The following is an 18609-nucleotide window of genomic DNA, read 5'->3' on the forward strand; positions in this document are numbered from 1 at the left end:
TTGTGGATTAAAATGAAGGGGAAAGACTTTTACCAAAAATGCTTCATTTTACAATAAACTGTTGTGAGTGGAAGTATTTCCCGAACTGTGGGAATAGTCAATGACCTGTTACCACAAGGGTTTGACTGCACACTATATACTAACTCACTGGGGCGACTCCAGGCTCACACCAACATGACAATCAAATGTGCAGTTATGTTGCTGAATCACTGACCTGAACGAACAGTCATACAACTAAACTTTCTGATCAATGTCTCCATCACTATTTGTCACCTGGAATCTTCCTTAAAACATGTCTAGGGAAGGAACAGGGCGGAGATATTCAGCCAAGATGTTCATTTCGCACAGGAGCCTGCAGGTCTAAGCCTGGCTATCCTGCATATTCACCATATTCCAGATAGTCACTTCACAAAGGATAAACAGAGTCGACTTATCAGCATATAATGATGGAATGTGCAGCGGTAAACCCTCAGCAAGCAGCAGTCTGTGTCATTGCTACTGTGTACCCCAGGAAATGTAGTCGGGGCGAGTTGCAGCGTGATATTCATCAATTAACTGCTGGACAATCTCCCGGGAATTATCCAGTTCATCAAAACTCTCCTTAAATATGTCCTCTTTGCGAAATTGTTCTAAGAATGCTTCTCTTTTTCTGAGTTTATCATACTGTCTGCTGGTTCTTTCAAACAACTGTGGGATGAAGAGAAAACCCTTAATAATCCCATAAACTCAAACACGTTACATTAAGGTGCAGAATGGTTTCACAGTTTTTTTAGTGTGGAACCCTTTAATGTCAAACTCCTTTTTTAAATTCTCGGATGTTCAATATTCTTTGACCGGTATACTATGAATCAGTGTTTTCACACTGAATATTTTATACAGGGCAGGTTTCATATGGTGCTTTATAACATTCAACCAAAACTTTTGTCAACAGTTCTAATCTTGTTGGCTGGAATGTACATTCAATCCGTTCATGGTCTCTTGAAACAGACATACCCAGAAACGAGCAACACGACCAAATCCCTCATTCGAGGCAGCAGGATTAGAACTCTTGTCAACATTGTTTTGAATGTATACATACATGATAAAGTACAGTATGGGGATAGGGCCTCAAAGGTTTCAAGGCCATTCCGAGTCAAGCAAGCCAGAATGGCTGATTTGTTGGGACTTTCCACCCCTGGCAGCACACTGCAAGGAATGGTGCTCTGCCAACAGCAAGTGACCAGTGAGTTCAGCCAATGCACCAGTGGGTACAACAGCTACTATCTTGTTGAACAGAATTTGTTTATAAAGTGTTCTTTACACTCAGTCATTTATTTCACTTTTCACTGCACATCAACAATTTAATCACATAAATATAAACACTCATTGCCAGACAATATGAGTCAAACTATTAGAACTGTCACGTGTCAACCACAAATATATTGATACTTACTGAGGAGATGCTGGTATGATTGGCCATCATAAGCCCACTGACACGGTGAGCTGATGGCAGGTATGGAGACTTCCGTGACAATGCCACCTGAATACTGCCTGGTCCCCACGGTATGAAGTTGGCCAATTTTCGCTCTCGTATTCTTTGCAGACTTTTATGGACCTATATAAAGAACGTGGCTTAGAGTGAAAACATAGAAAATAGGTGCTAGAGTAGGTAATTCGGCCCTTCGAGCCTGCACCGCCATTCGATATGATCATGGCTGATCATCCAACTCAGTATCCCATCCCTGCCTTCTCTCCATACGTTGCTGGCAGGGCTGCCGGCTTGCAGCGCCCCCACCGACCTTGAAACTGTTCCTAATTGTGAACCAGTATCGCCACTCTGACAGCCCAGGAATCGGTCAGCACTAAAAGGTGCACTGACCCCCACCCTGACTACCACAGGTAACATCCCGGTGAATCTCCTCTACACCATCCTATAATGTGGTGATCAGAACTAATCAGATCTCAGCTGGAGTACTGGATGTAAAATCAGAGCATCACCTCCTGACGTATATAATGCCCTGACTGATGAAGGGCAGTATCCCATATGCATTCCTATTGACATCGCTCACCTGCATCTCAGGTCTCCGTGTTCCTCAGTACCCCCAAGACCTATTAATGGTATGTGTCCTAACCTCATCAGTGCTCCCAAATTGCATAACCATATTAATTTGTATTAAACACTATCTGCCATTTTCAGCCCATGTCATCGCCATCGATATCTCATGACTAGCTTTCACACCTTCAATAACTCAATAACCAGTCTTCATGTCATCTGTGAACCGATGAAGGCAAGCATACCAATGCATTCTTTACCACTCTAGCCTCTCATGGTGCCATTTTTGGTGTGGGGGTTATGGATTTGGGTCCAGAGATCCCTGCACGTCAATGTTATTAAAGGTGTTGCCATTATCTGTATTCTTTTCTTTTACATTCAACCAACTTGCTTGCAAAAAATGATGATACACATAAAATGCTGGCAGTTAGGCTGCATCTCTGGAGAAAAGGAATAGGTGACGTTTCAAATTGAGACCCTTCATCAGACCTTGCTTGGAGTAAACTGTATCTGCCATTTCTTTGCACATTTCAGTAACTGATCCTACTTTCATTTACCTGGTAACAACCTTTCTCAATCAATCACGTTCCTGTCTAATACCATCAAAATCAGCCTTTCACCAATTTAGATTTAATATATTAGTGCACCCTCTTTCCACAACTATTTTTAAATTAATAGAATTATGGTCACAGCTCTCAAAGTGTACCCCCACTGATATTTCAGTCATTTGCCAAGAGGAGGTTGAGTGTTGCCTTTATGGATGTGGAGAGTATCCATACTCATCCTTTCCTTAATGTGGTTCTAACCTGAATCTATATTCTTACCCGAGTAGGGCCCACTTCTCCTTGGATAATGTTGAGGATGGCAGTGTAACAGTGGTTAGTTTGCCTGTCTCTGCCAGTGGACACCATCACATTCTTTGGTTGCAACAGTCTTCGCATGACATCCAGGACTGTAGTTTTACGTATACTTGCCACCTGAGGACAAAAGATGCGCTAGTTTTAAAAATTAGAGAGTTGTAATTATCAATCCCTCCCTTTGAACAAAAGTAGCATAGAATCAGTGAACAGAATTAGAGCCAAAACTAACTAGATTCTCATTAAATAAGGCAAACATATCTGGTATTGTTTTTTGATGGTTTATCATTGTCATGTACAGTGCCCTCCATAATGTTTGGGACAAAGACCCATCATTTATTTATTTGCCTCTGTACACCACAATTTGAGATTTGTAATAGTAAAAAATCACACGATTAAAATGCATATTGTCATATTTTATTAAAAGACCATTTTATACATTTTGGTTTCACCATGTAGAAATTACAGCTGAGTTTAAACATAGTCCCCCCATTTCAGGGCACCATAATGTTTGGGACATAAGGCTTCACAGGTGTTTGTAATTGCCCAGGTGTGTTTAAATGCCTCCTTAAAGCAGGTAGAGAGCTCTCAGCACCGAGTCTTTCCTCCAGTCTTTCCATCACATTTGGAAACTTTTATTACTGTTTATCAACATGAGGACCAAAGTTGTACCACTGAAAGCCAAATAACCCATTATAAGACTGAGAAACAAGATGACAACTGTTAGAGACATCAAGCAAACATTAGGCTTACCAAAATCAACTGTTTGAAACATCATTAAGAAGAAAGAGAGCACTGGTGAGCTCACTAATCGCAAAGGGACTGGCAGGCCAAGGAAGACCTCCACAGCTAATGACAGATTAATTCTCTATATAATTAAGAAACATCCCCAAACACCTGTCCGACAGATCAGAACTACTCTTCAGGAGTCAGGTGTGGATTTATCAATGACCACTGTCCGCAGAAGACTTCGTGAACAGAAATACAGAGGCTACACTGCAAGATGAAACCACTGGTTAGCCACAAAAATAGGATGGCCATGTTACAGTTTGCCAAGAAGTACTTAAAAGAGCAACTACAGTTCTGGAAAAAGGTCTTGTGGACAGATGAGACGAAGATTAACTTATCAGAGAGATGGCAAGAATGAAGTATGGAGGAGAGAAGGAACTGCCCAAGATCCAAAGCATAACACCTCATCTGTGAAACACGGTGGTGGGTGTGTTATGGCCTGGGAAAACTGGCTGCTGAAGGTACTGGCTCACTTATCTTCATTGATGATACAACTGCTGATGGTAGTAGCATAATGAATTCTGAAGTGTATAGACACATCCTATCTGCTCATGTTCAAACAAATGCCTCAAAACTCATTGGGCGGCGGTTCATTCTACAGCAAGACAATGATCTCGAACATACTGCTAAAGTATCAAAGGAATTTTTCAAAGCTAAAAAATGGTCAATTCTTTTGTGGCCGTCAATCACCCGATCTGAACCCAATTGAGCATGCCTTTTATATGCTGAAGAGAAAACTGAAGGGTACTAGCCCCCAAAACAAGCATGAGCTAAAGATGGCTGCAATACAGGCCTGGCAGAGCATCACCAGAGAAGACACCCAACAACTGGTGATGTCCATGTATCGCAGACTTCAAGCAGTCATTGCATGCAAAGGATATGCAACACAATACTAAACATGACTACTTTCATTTACATGACATTGCTGTGTCCCAAACATTATGGTGCCCTGAAATGGGGGGACTATGTATAAACACTGCTGTAATTTCTATATGGTGAAACCAAAATGTATAAAAATGGCCTTTAATAAAATCTGACAATGTGCACTTAAACCACATATGATTTTTTCAATTACAAATCTCAAATTGTGGAGTATAGGGGCAAATAAATAAATGATGGGTCTTTATCCCAAACATTATTAGGAAAAGGGGAGATGGAAAAGTAGGCATGCAGGTGCAGCAGGCAGTGAAGAAAGCGAATGGTATGTTAGCATTCATAGCAAAAGGATTTGAGTATAGGAGCAGGGAGGTTCTACTGCAGTTGTACAGGGTCTTGGTGAGACCACACCTGGAGTATTGCGTACAGTTTTGGTCTCCAAATCTGATTAAGGACATTATTGCCATAGAGGGAGTGCAGAGAAGGTTCACCAGACTGATTCCTGGGATGTCAGGACTTTCATATGAAGAAAGACTGGATAGACTCAGCTTATACTCGTTAGAATTTAGGAGATTGAGGGGGGATCTTACAGAAACTTACAAAATTCTTAAGGGGTTGGACAGGCTAGATGCAGGAAGATTGTTCCCGATGTTGGGGAAGTCCAGGACAAGGGGTCACAGCTTAAGGATAAGGGGGAAATCCTTTAAGACCGAGATGAGAAAAACAGTTTTCACACAGAGAGTGGCGAATCTCTGGAACTCTCTGCCACAGAAGGTAGTTTAGGCCAGTTCTTTTAGTTGAGGCCAGTTGATTGGCTATATTTAAGAGGGAGTTAGATGTGGCCCTTGTGACTAAATGGATCAGGGGGTATGGAGAGAAGGCAGGTACGGGATACTGAGTTGGATGATCAGCCATGATCATATTGAATGGCGGGGCAGGCTCGAAGGGTCGAATGGCCTACTCCTGCACCTATTTTCTATGTATCTATGTATTATGGAGGGCACGGTATATTGAGATACAGTGGACTGCTATGTTTGCGCACTATCTGATCAAGTCATATTAGTACTAGCAAGACATAAACAAGGACAACAGGCAACACAAATACCAGAGTACATGCATTAAGGTGTTAGAGTTACAATGAAATTTCCAAGGTCCACAATGAGATAGGTTGGAAGATCAGTACTGCACCCTATCTTATGGGAGGACCATTCACTAGTCTGATATTGTCATAGCTTACACGGTTACATTTGCTATCAGGATTGCTTGAACAGAACCTATATAAATGCATGCACAAGCCCCTCAGACCACCATCTTAATCAGAAGTAGGATGAGCACAGAAATAGTCCAGCTCAGTGGCACAGCTGGTAAAACAGCTGCCTCGCAGCACTAGTGATTCAAGGTCGATCCTGACCTCGGGTGCTGTCTGTGTGGAGTTTGCATGTTCTCATCGGTTTAAGATGAAGGGGGAAAGATTTTATAGGAATCTGAGGGGTCACTTTTTCACACAAAAGGTAGGTGTATGGAACAAGCCTCTGGAGTAGGTAGTTGCGACAGGGATTATCGCTATGTTTAAGATGCAATTAGACAGGCACATGGACAGGACAGGTTTAGAGGGACGTGGGCTAAACGCAGGCAAGTGGGACTAGTGTAGATGGGACACATTGGTTTGTGTGGGCAAGTTGGGCCAAAGGGCTTGTTTCCACACTGTATGATTCTACGACTCTAAACCAGTGATCTTCTCAGAATAGTGGAGCACATTGGCCCTCGAAGCTACAAACCACTACAATGTTTCATGACAAACAAATTCATTGTTGTTACATCAAAACATAATTTAAGACATAACACGAATCACCACGTACTGATTGATCTGTCGTAAGCGGAGTATAGCCAGTCATGAGAAAATGAAGCCTTGGAGTGGGAATAAGGGAAGCAATCAGTCCAATTAGATCATTATTCATATAGCCTAGGTACCGGAGTGTAGAGGTACTTGCAGACATGATTGTGGACACCTATGAAAACAAATCACAAAACAAAGTCATACTGCAGCTAAAATCAATATATCCTCTATCATTAAAACTCATCAACACACTAGGTGAGTAAACCTAAACAGAAGCTGATCAAAGCTTTGGTGCTGGGAAGCAATAAATGGAAGCATAATTTATCAGTACAAACCCAAGAAAAGAATTAGCTTGATCAGATCAAGGCTGCAAGATAATTCCAGCTGCCCATAAAACTGCATTTCAACATTAGATTACCCTCCATGAGAGCCCCTTCCCCGAGCTGTGCTTCCCACATTATAATGCCAAAGAACTAATGTGTTAGCCGTGCTTCCGATTACTTTTTCTTCTGACCCAAAAGGCCAGCAGCCGAAACGTTAAGCTGGGAAAGTCGGTGGGTGGCAGCAGTAACAATAGCAATAGACAATAGACAATAGGTGCAGGAGTAAGCCATTCATTCGGCTCTTCGAGCCAGCATCGCCTGTCATGGAGGGACATTGTATAAACACAGCTGTAATTTCTACATGGTGAAAATGTATAAAAATACCCTTTAATAAAATCTGACAATGCGCACTTTAACCACACTTGATTTTTTCTATTACAAATCTCAAATTGTGGAGTACAGAGGCAAATAAATAAATGATGGATCATTGTCCCAAACATTTTGGAGGGCACTATATGTGTGTATATATGTATATATGTGTGTGTGCATGTATTTGTGATCATGTGTACGTATACACACACTGAACTTTTTTTTCTCTCGTTTATTATATTGTTTAGTGTACTATGTTTATATATTCTGTTGTGCTGCAGCAAGTAAGAATGGCATTGTTCTATCTGGGACATAATGACTATTCAGGACTGGGGGGAAGTGGCAGACAGTGCAAGGGCTGCAGTACCACCAAAGGTCACGGCGTGATACATTGTAAGAGATGGTGACTTTTGATGCTGCAAATGAAAGGGACAAATCAGAGCAGTGTGAGTATGCTACCTGGCTCACTGAGTTAATGCAGCATTTTGTTTTTCTTTGGTATAAATCAGCACATGTAGTTTACTTGTTATGACACAAGGAATCATGTGTCTGCAGGAATAACATGAATGAGTTCCTATAGTAAGTTTTGGTATTTAAATGAACATCCTGCCCCGATTAAATTATTTTTGCACCACCTCTTCTTTTTTCTTCAATTAACCTCCCAAATCTATGTCCAATAAGCAATGCTTTGTAGATCTCCGATCTAGTTATTTACTTACCAACTAGTTGATCTGAGAAAAGGAAGGGTTCTGAATATGAAGCCTGTCTGTTGCAATCCGGTTTAGTGCTGTGTAGTCAAGAACAACATTTGAAAACACAACACAGCAGCTCAGAGCTCAGTTCAAAACAGCAAACCATTCCACAGCTTGCCACAAGTTGAAACATTCCACTTGAAGTTACTCACCACACAGTCTGCATTTTGAGTTAGTCTCTTCAGTGTTAACAGCGAATTATAAGGCTGCACAACGACATCACTCATCTCATCTTGATTAGGGAACACAGAGTAAGTCTGAACCAACTTCTTTGGGTACCTTCAGAGATATAATGTGAATAGGTTTGCAATTTAGAACAGTCAGACTTTCAAATTCTGATAAAAGCTTTGGTTTTCCTCCCTAAACATTTGTAGAGAATGAGATACTCAAATAAAGTACTATTAGTGAAAAATTTGTCTTATCGAGAAACAAATGTGGTTCACGTGATAAATGTGCGAGACCCGTCGATCTACATTGCAGCGTTTTGATGGCGGCAGCGATGGAGAGAGAGGATGTATTAGTCGTTATCTTTCCAAATTTCATAGAAGCTGCAGACTGGAAGGCAACTGCTGTAAATTCAATATTTTATAAAAGGGAGAATTAAAAAAGAGAACTACGGGCCAGTTAACCTGACTTCAATAACATGGAAAAGGCTATAATTTATTATTAATGAAGTAGTAGAAGGGCATTTAAAATAACAACAACAAAACTGGGCTTGGTTAATATGTATTTATGAAAAGGAAATTATGCTTGCAAAGCTGCTACATTTTGTGTGTGTCACTATCAGCATTAGGGCATTTAATTAGTGTGCTGTATTCAAACTATCAGAAAGCAGATTAATCTCTGGAATTATAAAACAAGGAATTATCTAACTGGTATGTATGATATTTTAAAAGAGCTCATAGTCTACACTTGAGGTAGAGTATTTGGGATTGATGACAGGAGAGATTTTTTCAAACAAGGCTGTGAAATCCTCTGTTCCAAGGACTGCAGATGATAATTTGTTGAGTATACAATTCATAGTAGAATTAAGGAATGTTGTGAAAGGGGAGAGTGGAATTGATAGGGAGGTTAAATCATGTTGCAGATAGGCAGCATGGAGACAGTCCCTTCAAGCCAACTCATCCTATTGTCCAAGGTGCCTTCCTGAGCTGCCGGCTGCCTTTCTTCCTTTTGATTCGTTCCATCGTGTGATGTCACAATGCCCAATACTCGCAGATGTCCAATCGGAATGGATCTATTTACATGAACGGCTGCCGGCCGCCTTTCTTCCTTTGATTTACTGCAACTCCGAAACCAGACGCAGAATCGCCGACATCTTTTCCATTTCGGTAGAGATTTCACTTTTCTTTCTAAGTATCCGCTCCTCATTACATTTCGTCGTGTTTAAGTACACGTTTTTAATCAAATCCTCCCCCCCAATATTTCAAAAATAAACTGGCTTCTCACCCATAGAAGCAGCACTAGCCCCAGCCCCTGGTGAACGTTCCATCGTGTGATGTCACAATGCCTGATGCTCACATATGTCCAATCGGAATGGATTCATTTACATATGCCTTTGCAGGAGGCCCAGCCCGTGGTGAACGTTCCATTGTGTGATGTCACAATGCCCAATGTTCAAAGGCATTGTTGCCATAGAGGGAGTACAGAGAAGGTTCACCAGACTGATTCCTGGGATGTCAGGACTTTCATATGAATAAAGACTGGATAGACTCGGCTTGTACTCGCTAGATTTTAGAAGATTGAGCGGGGATCATATAGAAACTTACAAAATTCTTAAGGGGTTGGACAGGCTAAATGCAGGAAGATTGTTCCAGATGTTGAGGAAGTCCAGTACAAGGGGTCACAGTTTAAGGATAAGGGGTAAATCTTTTAGGACCGAGACGAGAAAAACATTTTTCACACAGAGAGTGGTGAATCTCTGGAATTCACTGGCACAGAAGGTAGTTGAGGCCAGTTCATTGGCTATATTTAAGAGGGAGTTAGATGTGGCCCTTGTGGCTAAAGGGATAAGAGGGTATGGAGATAAGGCAGGTACAGGATACTGAGTTGGATGATCAGCCATGATCATATTGAATGGTGGCGCAGGCTCAAAGGGCTGAATGGCCTACTCCTGCACTTAATTTCTATGTTTCTATGTTTCCTCTCCTCACCCGGCTCCCTCTCCCACCCATCCTTCTCTCCCCCCGCCCCCTTCCCTTCTATCCCCCCGCCCCCTTCCCTTCTATCCCTCTTCCACCACTGCCCCTACCTCTCCCTCCCCACTCTTCCACTTCTCTCCCCTTACCACACCCCTCTCCCTCCCCCACCCCTCTCTCTTCCCCTCCCTTCCCCTCTCACCTCACCCCTTCCTCCTACCCCTCTGTTCCTCTTCAACCACTCCCCTGTCCCTCTTCCACCACTCCCGCTACCCCTCTACCCCTACCTCCCTCCCCACTCTACCACTTCTCTCCCCCTTCTCTCCTCCCCTCTCCCTCTCCTCACCCCTCTCCCATCCCTCTCTCCCCCACCCCTTCCCTCCCTACCCCACTCCCTTCACTCCCTCTCCCCGCCCCTTCCCCCTATCCCTCTTCCATCACTCCCCCTACCCCTCTCCTCCTCCCTCCCCACTTCTCTCCCCCCTCCACTCTCCCTCCCCACTCTTTCCCCTCTCTCCCCCACCCCTCTCCCCCTCCCTCCCTCTTCCCCCCTCTTCCCCACCTCCCCCACATCTCTCTCCCCATCCCCCTCTCTCACCCCCTACCCCGCTCTCCTTTCTCTCCCAAATCGGTCCCGTTTCCTCATCCTCCTCTCCCCTCTTCTCACCCCCCTCCACCACCTGTGTGTTTGGGGGGTGGTTAAGGTTAGTGTGAAGCCGCAGCCCCCCTCCCCCCCCCTCCCCGCAAACGCCGTTGGGGAAACAGACCCAACGGGTCTGCACTTGGTCTAGTTAGCTTTAAAATAGTTGTGGATAAAGGGAGGGTGGGCCCCACAAGTTAAAATTCTAAATTGGGACTAGTGTAACTTTGATGGTATAAGATAGGAACATTCTCAAATTGATTGGACAATAGACAATAGGTGCAGGAGTAGGCCATTCAGCCCTTCGGGCCAGCACCGCCATTCAATGTGATCATGGCTGATTATCCCCAATCAGTACCCTGTTCCTGCCTTCTCCCCATATCCCCTGACTCCGCTAGTTTTAAGAGTACTATCTAGGTCTCTCTTGAAAGCATTCAGAGAACCTGCCTCCATTGCCCTCTGAGGCAGAGAATTCCACAGACTCACCACTCTCTGTGAGAAAAAGTGTTTCTTTGGCTCCGTTCTAAATTGCTTACTCCTTATTCTTAAACTGTGGCCCCTGGTTCTGGACTCCCCCAATATCGGGAACATATTTCCTGCCTGTAGCGTGTCCAAACCATTAATAATCTATATGTTTCAATGAGAACCCCTCTCCTCCTTCTAAAGTCCAGAGTGTATAAGCCCAGCTGCTCCATTCTCTCAGCATATGGCAGTCCCGCCATCCCGGGAATTAACCTTGTAAACCTACGCTGTACACCCACATTAGCACTGCACACAATACTCCAGGTGTGGTCTCACTAGGACTCTGTACAACTGCAGAAGAACCTCTTTGCTCCTATATTCAATTCCTCTTGTTATAAAGGCCAATATGCCATTCGTTTTCTTCACTGCCTGCTGTATCTGCATGCTTACTTTCATAGACTGATGTATAAGGACCCCCAGATCCCGATGTACTTCCCCTTTCCTCAACTTGATGCCATTTTGATAGTAATCTGCCTTCCTGTTTTTGCTACCAAAGTGGATAACCGCACATTTATCTGCATTAAACTTCATCTGCCATGCATCTGACCACTCCCCCAACCTGTCGAAGTCACCCTGCATTTTCATAGCATGCTCCTCACAGATCAAACTGCTGCCCAGCTTTGTGTCATCTGCAAATTTGCTAATGTTACTTTGAATCCCTTCCTACAAATCATTGATGTATATTGTAAATAGCTGCGGTCCCAGCACTGAGCCTTGCGGTACCCCACTAGTCACTGCCCGCCATTCTGAAAGGGACCCGTTAATCCCTCCTCTTTGTTTCTCTTGGAGTAGTTTGTTTGCAGGCAACGAAACATCCGGAAAATGGGATGTTTTTAAAAATGTGATGGCATGAGCTCAGAGCATGCATGTTCCAATTCGAGCAAAGGGCAGGGCATGTGGGAGTAAGGAAGCCTGCAAGATCAGAGAAATTGAGCCTCTGGTCTGGAAAAAGGCGTAGAACTTGCAGGCTTCTGAGACGATTCGGGAAAAACAGGATGGCAAAAAATATGGGAATAATATTAAGGAAAATCCAGATAACTTTTATGTACATTAAGATAAAGAGGGTAGATAGAGAGTGAATAGGGTCCTCCAGAAACCAAAATGTTTATCTCTGTGTGCTGCAGGAGATGGGCAAGATCCTCGATTAGGACAAGTCTGTAATATGGTCGAAGAGGTGCTGGATGTCCCAAGGTAATTGAAAGTACATAAATCTCATGAACATGATCAGATATATCCGAGGATACTGTTGGTAGCTTGAGAAGAATTGCAGGATTGCTGAGATAAACGAATCATAATTCGGCATGGGTGAGGTACCGCAAGAGTGGAGGGTGGCTAATGTTGTGCCTCTATTTAAGAAGGGCTGCAAGGAAAAACCTTGGAACTATAGACCAGTAAGCCTAACATCTGTGGTAGGTAAATTGTAGATAGCAAAGATGGTTCCCAAAATTTACAATAGGATCTTGATCAGCTGGGTAATTCAGTTGAGGAATGGTTAATGGAATTTAATGCAGATAAGTGCAAGGCATTACATTTTAGAAAGTCAAACCAGGGTAGCATCTTCACAGTGAATGACAAGGCCCTGGGGAGTGTTGTCGAGCAGAGGGATATTGAAAGTGCAGATGCACAGTTCCCTGAAAGTGGCCTCACAGATAGATCTTGTGGTCAAGAAGCCTTTAGGCACATTAGCCTTCATCAGTCAAAGATTTGAGTATAAAAGTTGGAATGTTATGTTAACAGTTGTACAAGATGTTGGTGAGGCCAAATTTGAAGTATTGTGTTCAGTTTTGGTCAGCCTGTTAGAGGAAGGATATCGTTAAGCTGGAAAGAATGCAAAGAAGATCGATGAGAATATTGCCAGGACATGAGGGCCTGAGCTCTTGGGGCAGCCGAGCAGGCTAGGGCTTTATTCCTTTGAGCTCAGGAGGCTAAGGGGTGATCACATGAAGTTGCAGATATTATCGTCCATATAGTCTGAGCATTTGACAGCACTGGGCCTCTATTCGCCGGAGTTTAGAAAGTTGAGGGGGGACCTCATTGAAACTTACATAATCCTGAAAGGCATAAATAGAGTGGATGTGGAAAGGATGTTTCCACCAGTTGGAACGGTTAGGACCAGTGGTTATAGTCACAGAATTAAAGGGCACTTGTTTAGATATGAGGTGAGGAGGAACTTCTTTAGTCAGAGGGTAGTTAAGTTCAAGTTCAAGTTCAAGTGAGTTTATTGTCATGTGTCCCTGTATAGGACAATGACATTCTTGCTTTGCTTAAGCACAGAGAAAATAGTAGGCATTTACTACAAAACAGATAAATGTGTCCATATACCATGATATAAATATATACACACATGAATAAATAAACTGATAGTGCAAATAACAGAAAGTGGTTGGTAATAATCAGAGTTTTGTCCGAGCCAGGTTTAATAGCCTGATGGCTGAGGGGAAGTAACTATTCCTGAACCTGGTTGTTGCAATCTTCAGGCTCCTGTACCTTCTACCTGAAGGTAGCAGGGAGATGAGTGTGTGGCCAGGATGGTGTGGGTCTTTGATGATACTGCCAGCCTTTTTGAGGCAGCGACTGCGATAAATCCCCTCAATGGAAGGAAGGTCAGAGCCGATGATGGACTGGGCAGTGTTTACTACTTTTTGTAGTCTTTTCCTCTCCAGGGCGCTCAAATTGCCGAACCAAGCCACGATGCAACCGGTCAGCATGCTCTCGACTGTGCACCTGTAGAAGTTAGAGAGAGTCTTCCTTGACAATCCGACTCTCCGTAATCTTCTCAGAAAGTAGAGGCGCTGATGTGCTTTTTTGATGATTGCATTAGTGTTCTCGGACCAGGAAAGATCTTCAGAGATGTGCACGCCCAGGAATTTGAAGCTCTTGACCCTTTCATCCATCGACCCGTTGATATCAATGGGGCTGTGGGTCCCCCTCCTACTCCTTCCAAAGTCCACAATCAGTTCCTTGGTTTTGCTGGTGTTGAGGGCCAGGTTATTGCGCTGGCACCATATGGACAGTTGCTCGATCTCTCTTCTGTACTCTGACTCATCCCCATCAGTGATACGCCCCACAATAGTGGTGTCGTCAGCGAATTTGATGATGGAGTTCGCACTGTGGTTCGCTACGCAGTCATGGGTATAGAGTGAGTACAGCAGGGGGCTGAGCACGCAGCCTTGAGGTGCTCCCGTGCTGATTGTTATTGAGGCTGACACATTTCCACCAATATGAACAGACTGTGGTCTGTGGACGAGGAAGTCAAGGATCCAGTTGCAGAGGAATGCGCAGAGACCCAGTTCTGCGAGTTTGGTAACCAGTTTGGAGGGGATGATTGTGTTAAATGCCGAGCTGTAATCAATGAATAACAGCCTGACATATGAGTTTTTGTTGTCCAAGTGGTCCAGTGCGGAGTGGAGGGCCAGCGAGATCGCATCCACCGTTGATCTGTTGTGGCGGTACGCGAACTGCAGTGGGTCCAGGTTTTTGTCGATGTAGGAGTTGATTTGCTCCATGATCAACCTCTCAAAGCACTTCATCACCACCGGCGTTAGTGCCACAGGTCGATAATCATTGAGGCATGTCACCTTACTCTTCTTGGGCACCGGTATAATTGATGCCCTTTTAAAGCAGGTGGGGACCTCATTCCTCAGAAGTGAGAGGTTGAAAATGTCCGTAAAAACTCCCGCCAGTTGTTCCGCACAGGTTTTTAGAACACGACCGGGTATACCATCAGGACCAGGTGCTTTTGGGGGTGCGCTCTTTAATTGCTGTTTGTAGGCAGGAAGAAGCATGGACCGTACCCTGGCATCTGGGAAAGTTGTGGAACTCATTGCCACAGAGGGCTGTGGAGGCTGCCAGTGGATATTTTTAAGGCAGAAATAGACAAATCCTTGATCAGGTGTCGGGTTATAGGGTGAAGGCAGGAAAATGGAATTAGGAGACAGAGATCAGCCATGATTGAATGGCGGAGTGGTCTCAATGGGCCAAATGGTCTAATTCTACTCGTGTAACGTGAACTTTTACCCTAAGAAGGGAAATCAGGAACAAGAGGACTTAAGTTTAATGTGAAAGGGAAAAGATTGAATAGAAATCTGAGGGCAGCATTTTCACACAGAGGGTAGGTAAATAGAACATGCTGCTCGAGGAGGTAGTTTAAGCTTCGATCGCCCCGACCACGGGATAATAAAGAGGAAGAAGTTTAAACTTTATTGCCTTCCATTATAGTGAGGAGAGTGGGAAATCCGCTGTGGTGGATGTTCATGTTAATTTTTATGTAGGTGTGTCTTGTTGCTTTTTTTTAGTATGGCTGTATGGTAATATTCGTTTGACTCGACCTTAATTGGTACATGTGACAATAAACAGACCTTTGAACATTGAACAGACATTTGGACAGGTACTTGGATAGGAAAGGCTTCCAGGGATATGGGCCACATACAGGCAGGTGGAACTAGCGTAGATAGGAAATCTGGTCTGTAAAGGCTTGTTGGGCAGAAGAGCCTGTTTCCATGCAGTATGACTGTAGGTCTGATTAGAGATAGCCAGTGAGCAGGGCAGTTTATATGGACTTCAGAAGACCATTGACAAGTTGCCATATGGTAGGCTAGTGTGGAAGGTTAGATCACATGGAATCCAAGACAAGCTACACAATTGGATTCAAGATTGGCTTGGAGGAAGGAGTCAGTGGGTAGTTTTGGAGCACAGTTTTTCTCATTGGAGGCCTGTGACCAGTGGAGTGATCCAGATGCCAGTGCTGTCTCCACTGTTGTTTGTTAGCTACATTAACAATATGGATGACAGTGTTGTTAACATTGTTAGTGAATTTGTAGACTATGGTAATAACACCATAATTGTTCAGTCACATTCAGGGAGAGCATGGTGACACTGGAATTCTCCACCCTGGATGTTAGATTGTTGGTGATAGAGGCCATAGATCAGTTTTTCAAAGATAGGGAATGGAAAGCTGCATGCAGTTGGCACAGAAGAAGAGTTGTGGTGTGGAGTAAATTGGCCGTGGTCATATTAAATTACAGTGTGAGGAGACAGGTGGCCTACTCTTACTCTTGTCCCTTTTGTGTTATGGATTAAAGGGGCAGAGTGCTTTGGGATGTGCTTCTAGAGCAGAGGGTCTCAGCAGCCAGGTCTGGAGGAGATAAGGGAGGAGGTGAGATTTTAATGAGTAAGGCAAAACAAAATATACACTCCCTTCCAGTCCCAGGTCCCCCTCCAACCTCAGCCTTCCTTGCATTTGTTGCTCAAAGATTCCCTGTGGCCTTTCACAGACCTTGCCTCTGTCTCTGACATGTACAGCCCAGTGTATTCAGTCCATCTGCCAACTGTAACAAATGTGACATCAGTCAGGGGTGCGACGGGGAAATAAAATTTGACTGTTAGAACTTTAATAGATGTTGGAATAAAATGGAGTCATGCAGCACCGCAAGTCCGCATTAATTTTCCCTCTCACATTCCCCTCTTGTGATTTTATAAACCTACATAAGGTCATTCCATTAGCTCCTTTGCTCCATGGAAATCAATCCCAGCCTATCCAGCCTCTGCTTCTCACTCAAACCCGCCAATCCTGGTAATCAATGTTGCATCTTTTCCAGTTTACTGACACCCTTCCTGTAGCAGGGTGACCACAACTGGACATATCCCAGCAGGTGCGGTCTCCTCGAGGTCTAGAACACTCAGACAGGACGCTGCAGAGTGAACCAGACATAGATGACCTCTTGGGCTGTTTGCACCCCCTGGCCTGTCTCTGTCTCCCAGCTCCAACCCCCTCCATGTCTCATTCCTGCCTATTTCCCCCTCCCCAGTTCAAATCCCCTTCCTCCTCTGCGTCTGCCTCACGTGTCCTAAACCCTCACCATCCCCTCTGCCCCTCCCCACGACCCTGTGCCCATCCTCCTGCCCCCTCCCTCGACTTCCATAACCCTTCCTTGCTCTCTCCTCTGCCCCTCTCTGCTGCCCTGCCCCAGACCTCCCTCCCCTCCTGCCCCACTATCCCTCCCTCCCACCCGGCCTGTCCGCCCGCCTGCACCCTTCCACCCACTCACTGCTCCCTCCCTCCTCATCTGCACCCCCTCACCCCACAACCTTCCCCATCCCCCCCCTCACCCCACATACCCCCTCACCCCACATCCCCACCCCCCCCCACACCCCACATCCTCCCCTCACCCCACATCCCCATCCCCCCCACACCCCACCTCACCCCACATCCCTCCCTCACCCCACACCCCCCCCCCCACACCCCACATCCCCCCCCCCACCCCCACCCCCCCCCCCCCCCCCCCCCCCCCCCCCCCCCCACACCCCACCTCCCCCCCCACACCCCACATCCCCCCCCACACCCCACACCCCCCCCCACACCCCACATCCCCCCACATCCACCCCACATCCCCCCCACACCCCACATCCCCCACCCACACCACACCCCCACTCCCCCCACACCTCCCCCCCACCCCCACCCCACATCCCCCCCCACCACACCCCACATCCCCCCCCACACACCCCCACCCCCCCCCACCTCCCCCCCCCCCCCATCCCCCACCACCACCCCCCCCCCCTCCCCCCACCCCCCACCTCCCCCCCCCACCCCCCACATCCCCCCCCCCCCCCCCCCACCCCCCAACCCCCCCCCCACACCCCCCACCCCCCCCCCCCCCCCCCCCCACCCCCCCCCCCCCCACCCCCCCCCCACCCCCCACATCCCCCCCCACCCCACCCCCCCCCACCCCCCAACCCCCCCACCCCCCCCCATCCCCCCCACCCCCCATCCCCCCCCCCCCCCCCCCCCCCCATCCCCCACACCCCCCCCCCCCCCCCCCCCCCCCCCCCCCTCCCACACCCCCACCCCCCCCCCCACAACCCCCCCCCACCCCCCCCCCACACCCCCCACCATCCCCCCCCACCCCCCCCCCCCCCCCACACCCCCCCCCCACCCCCCCCCCCCCACCCCCCCCCCACCCCCACCCCCCCACACCCCCCCACCCCCCCCCCCCCCCCCCCCATCCCCCCCACCCCCCCCCCTCGCCCCCCACTCCCCCCCCCCCCCACACCCCACATCCCCCCCACCCCCACACCCCCCCACACCCCCCCACCCCCCCCCCCCCCCCACCCCCCCCCCACCCCCCACCCACCCCCCCACCTCCCCCCCACACTCCCCCACCCAAACCCCACATCCCCCCCCCACACCCCACATCCCCCCCCCCCACACCCCACCCCCCCCCTCACCCCACATCCCCATTACCCCCCCTCCCCTTCCCTCACATCCCCAACACCCAACCTGTCCCCACCCACCTGAAGCGTCTCCGGACCCTCCTCTCCTCCACTCTCTCTCTCTCTCTGTGTCCACGCGGAGCTCGCGCTCTCCATCAAACATCAGATTCAGCAGATCGGCGTCTCCATGACGGCATGACGTAGGGCGGGGCTCGCGCTCCATCTGACGGCATGACGTAGGGCGGGGTCGCGCTCCACCTGACGG

The 18609-nt window shown here is 46.8% G+C and overlaps 2 long non-coding RNA genes across 2 annotated transcripts; both read right to left on the bottom strand.

Annotated features, from left to right (window-relative positions):
• Positions 1-652: 652 nt before the first annotated feature.
• On the bottom strand, positions 653-1601 carry LOC116966276. The gene is made up of 2 exons (XR_004409962.1): positions 1433-1601; positions 653-687 (listed from the first exon to the last, which is right to left on the bottom strand). It is a non-coding gene; the product is annotated as an uncharacterized LOC116966276 (long non-coding RNA).
• Positions 1602-2923: 1322 nt separating this feature from the next.
• LOC116966277 lies at positions 2924-6512 on the bottom strand. Its single transcript, XR_004409963.1, has 2 exons — positions 6414-6512; positions 2924-3009 (listed from the first exon to the last, which is right to left on the bottom strand). It is a non-coding gene; the product is annotated as an uncharacterized LOC116966277 (long non-coding RNA).
• Between the last annotated feature and the right edge of the window lie 12097 nt (positions 6513-18609).

Source organism: Amblyraja radiata, chromosome 36, assembly GCF_010909765.2.
Source record: "Amblyraja radiata isolate CabotCenter1 chromosome 36, sAmbRad1.1.pri, whole genome shotgun sequence".
Taxonomy (NCBI): Eukaryota; Metazoa; Chordata; class Chondrichthyes; order Rajiformes; family Rajidae; genus Amblyraja; species Amblyraja radiata.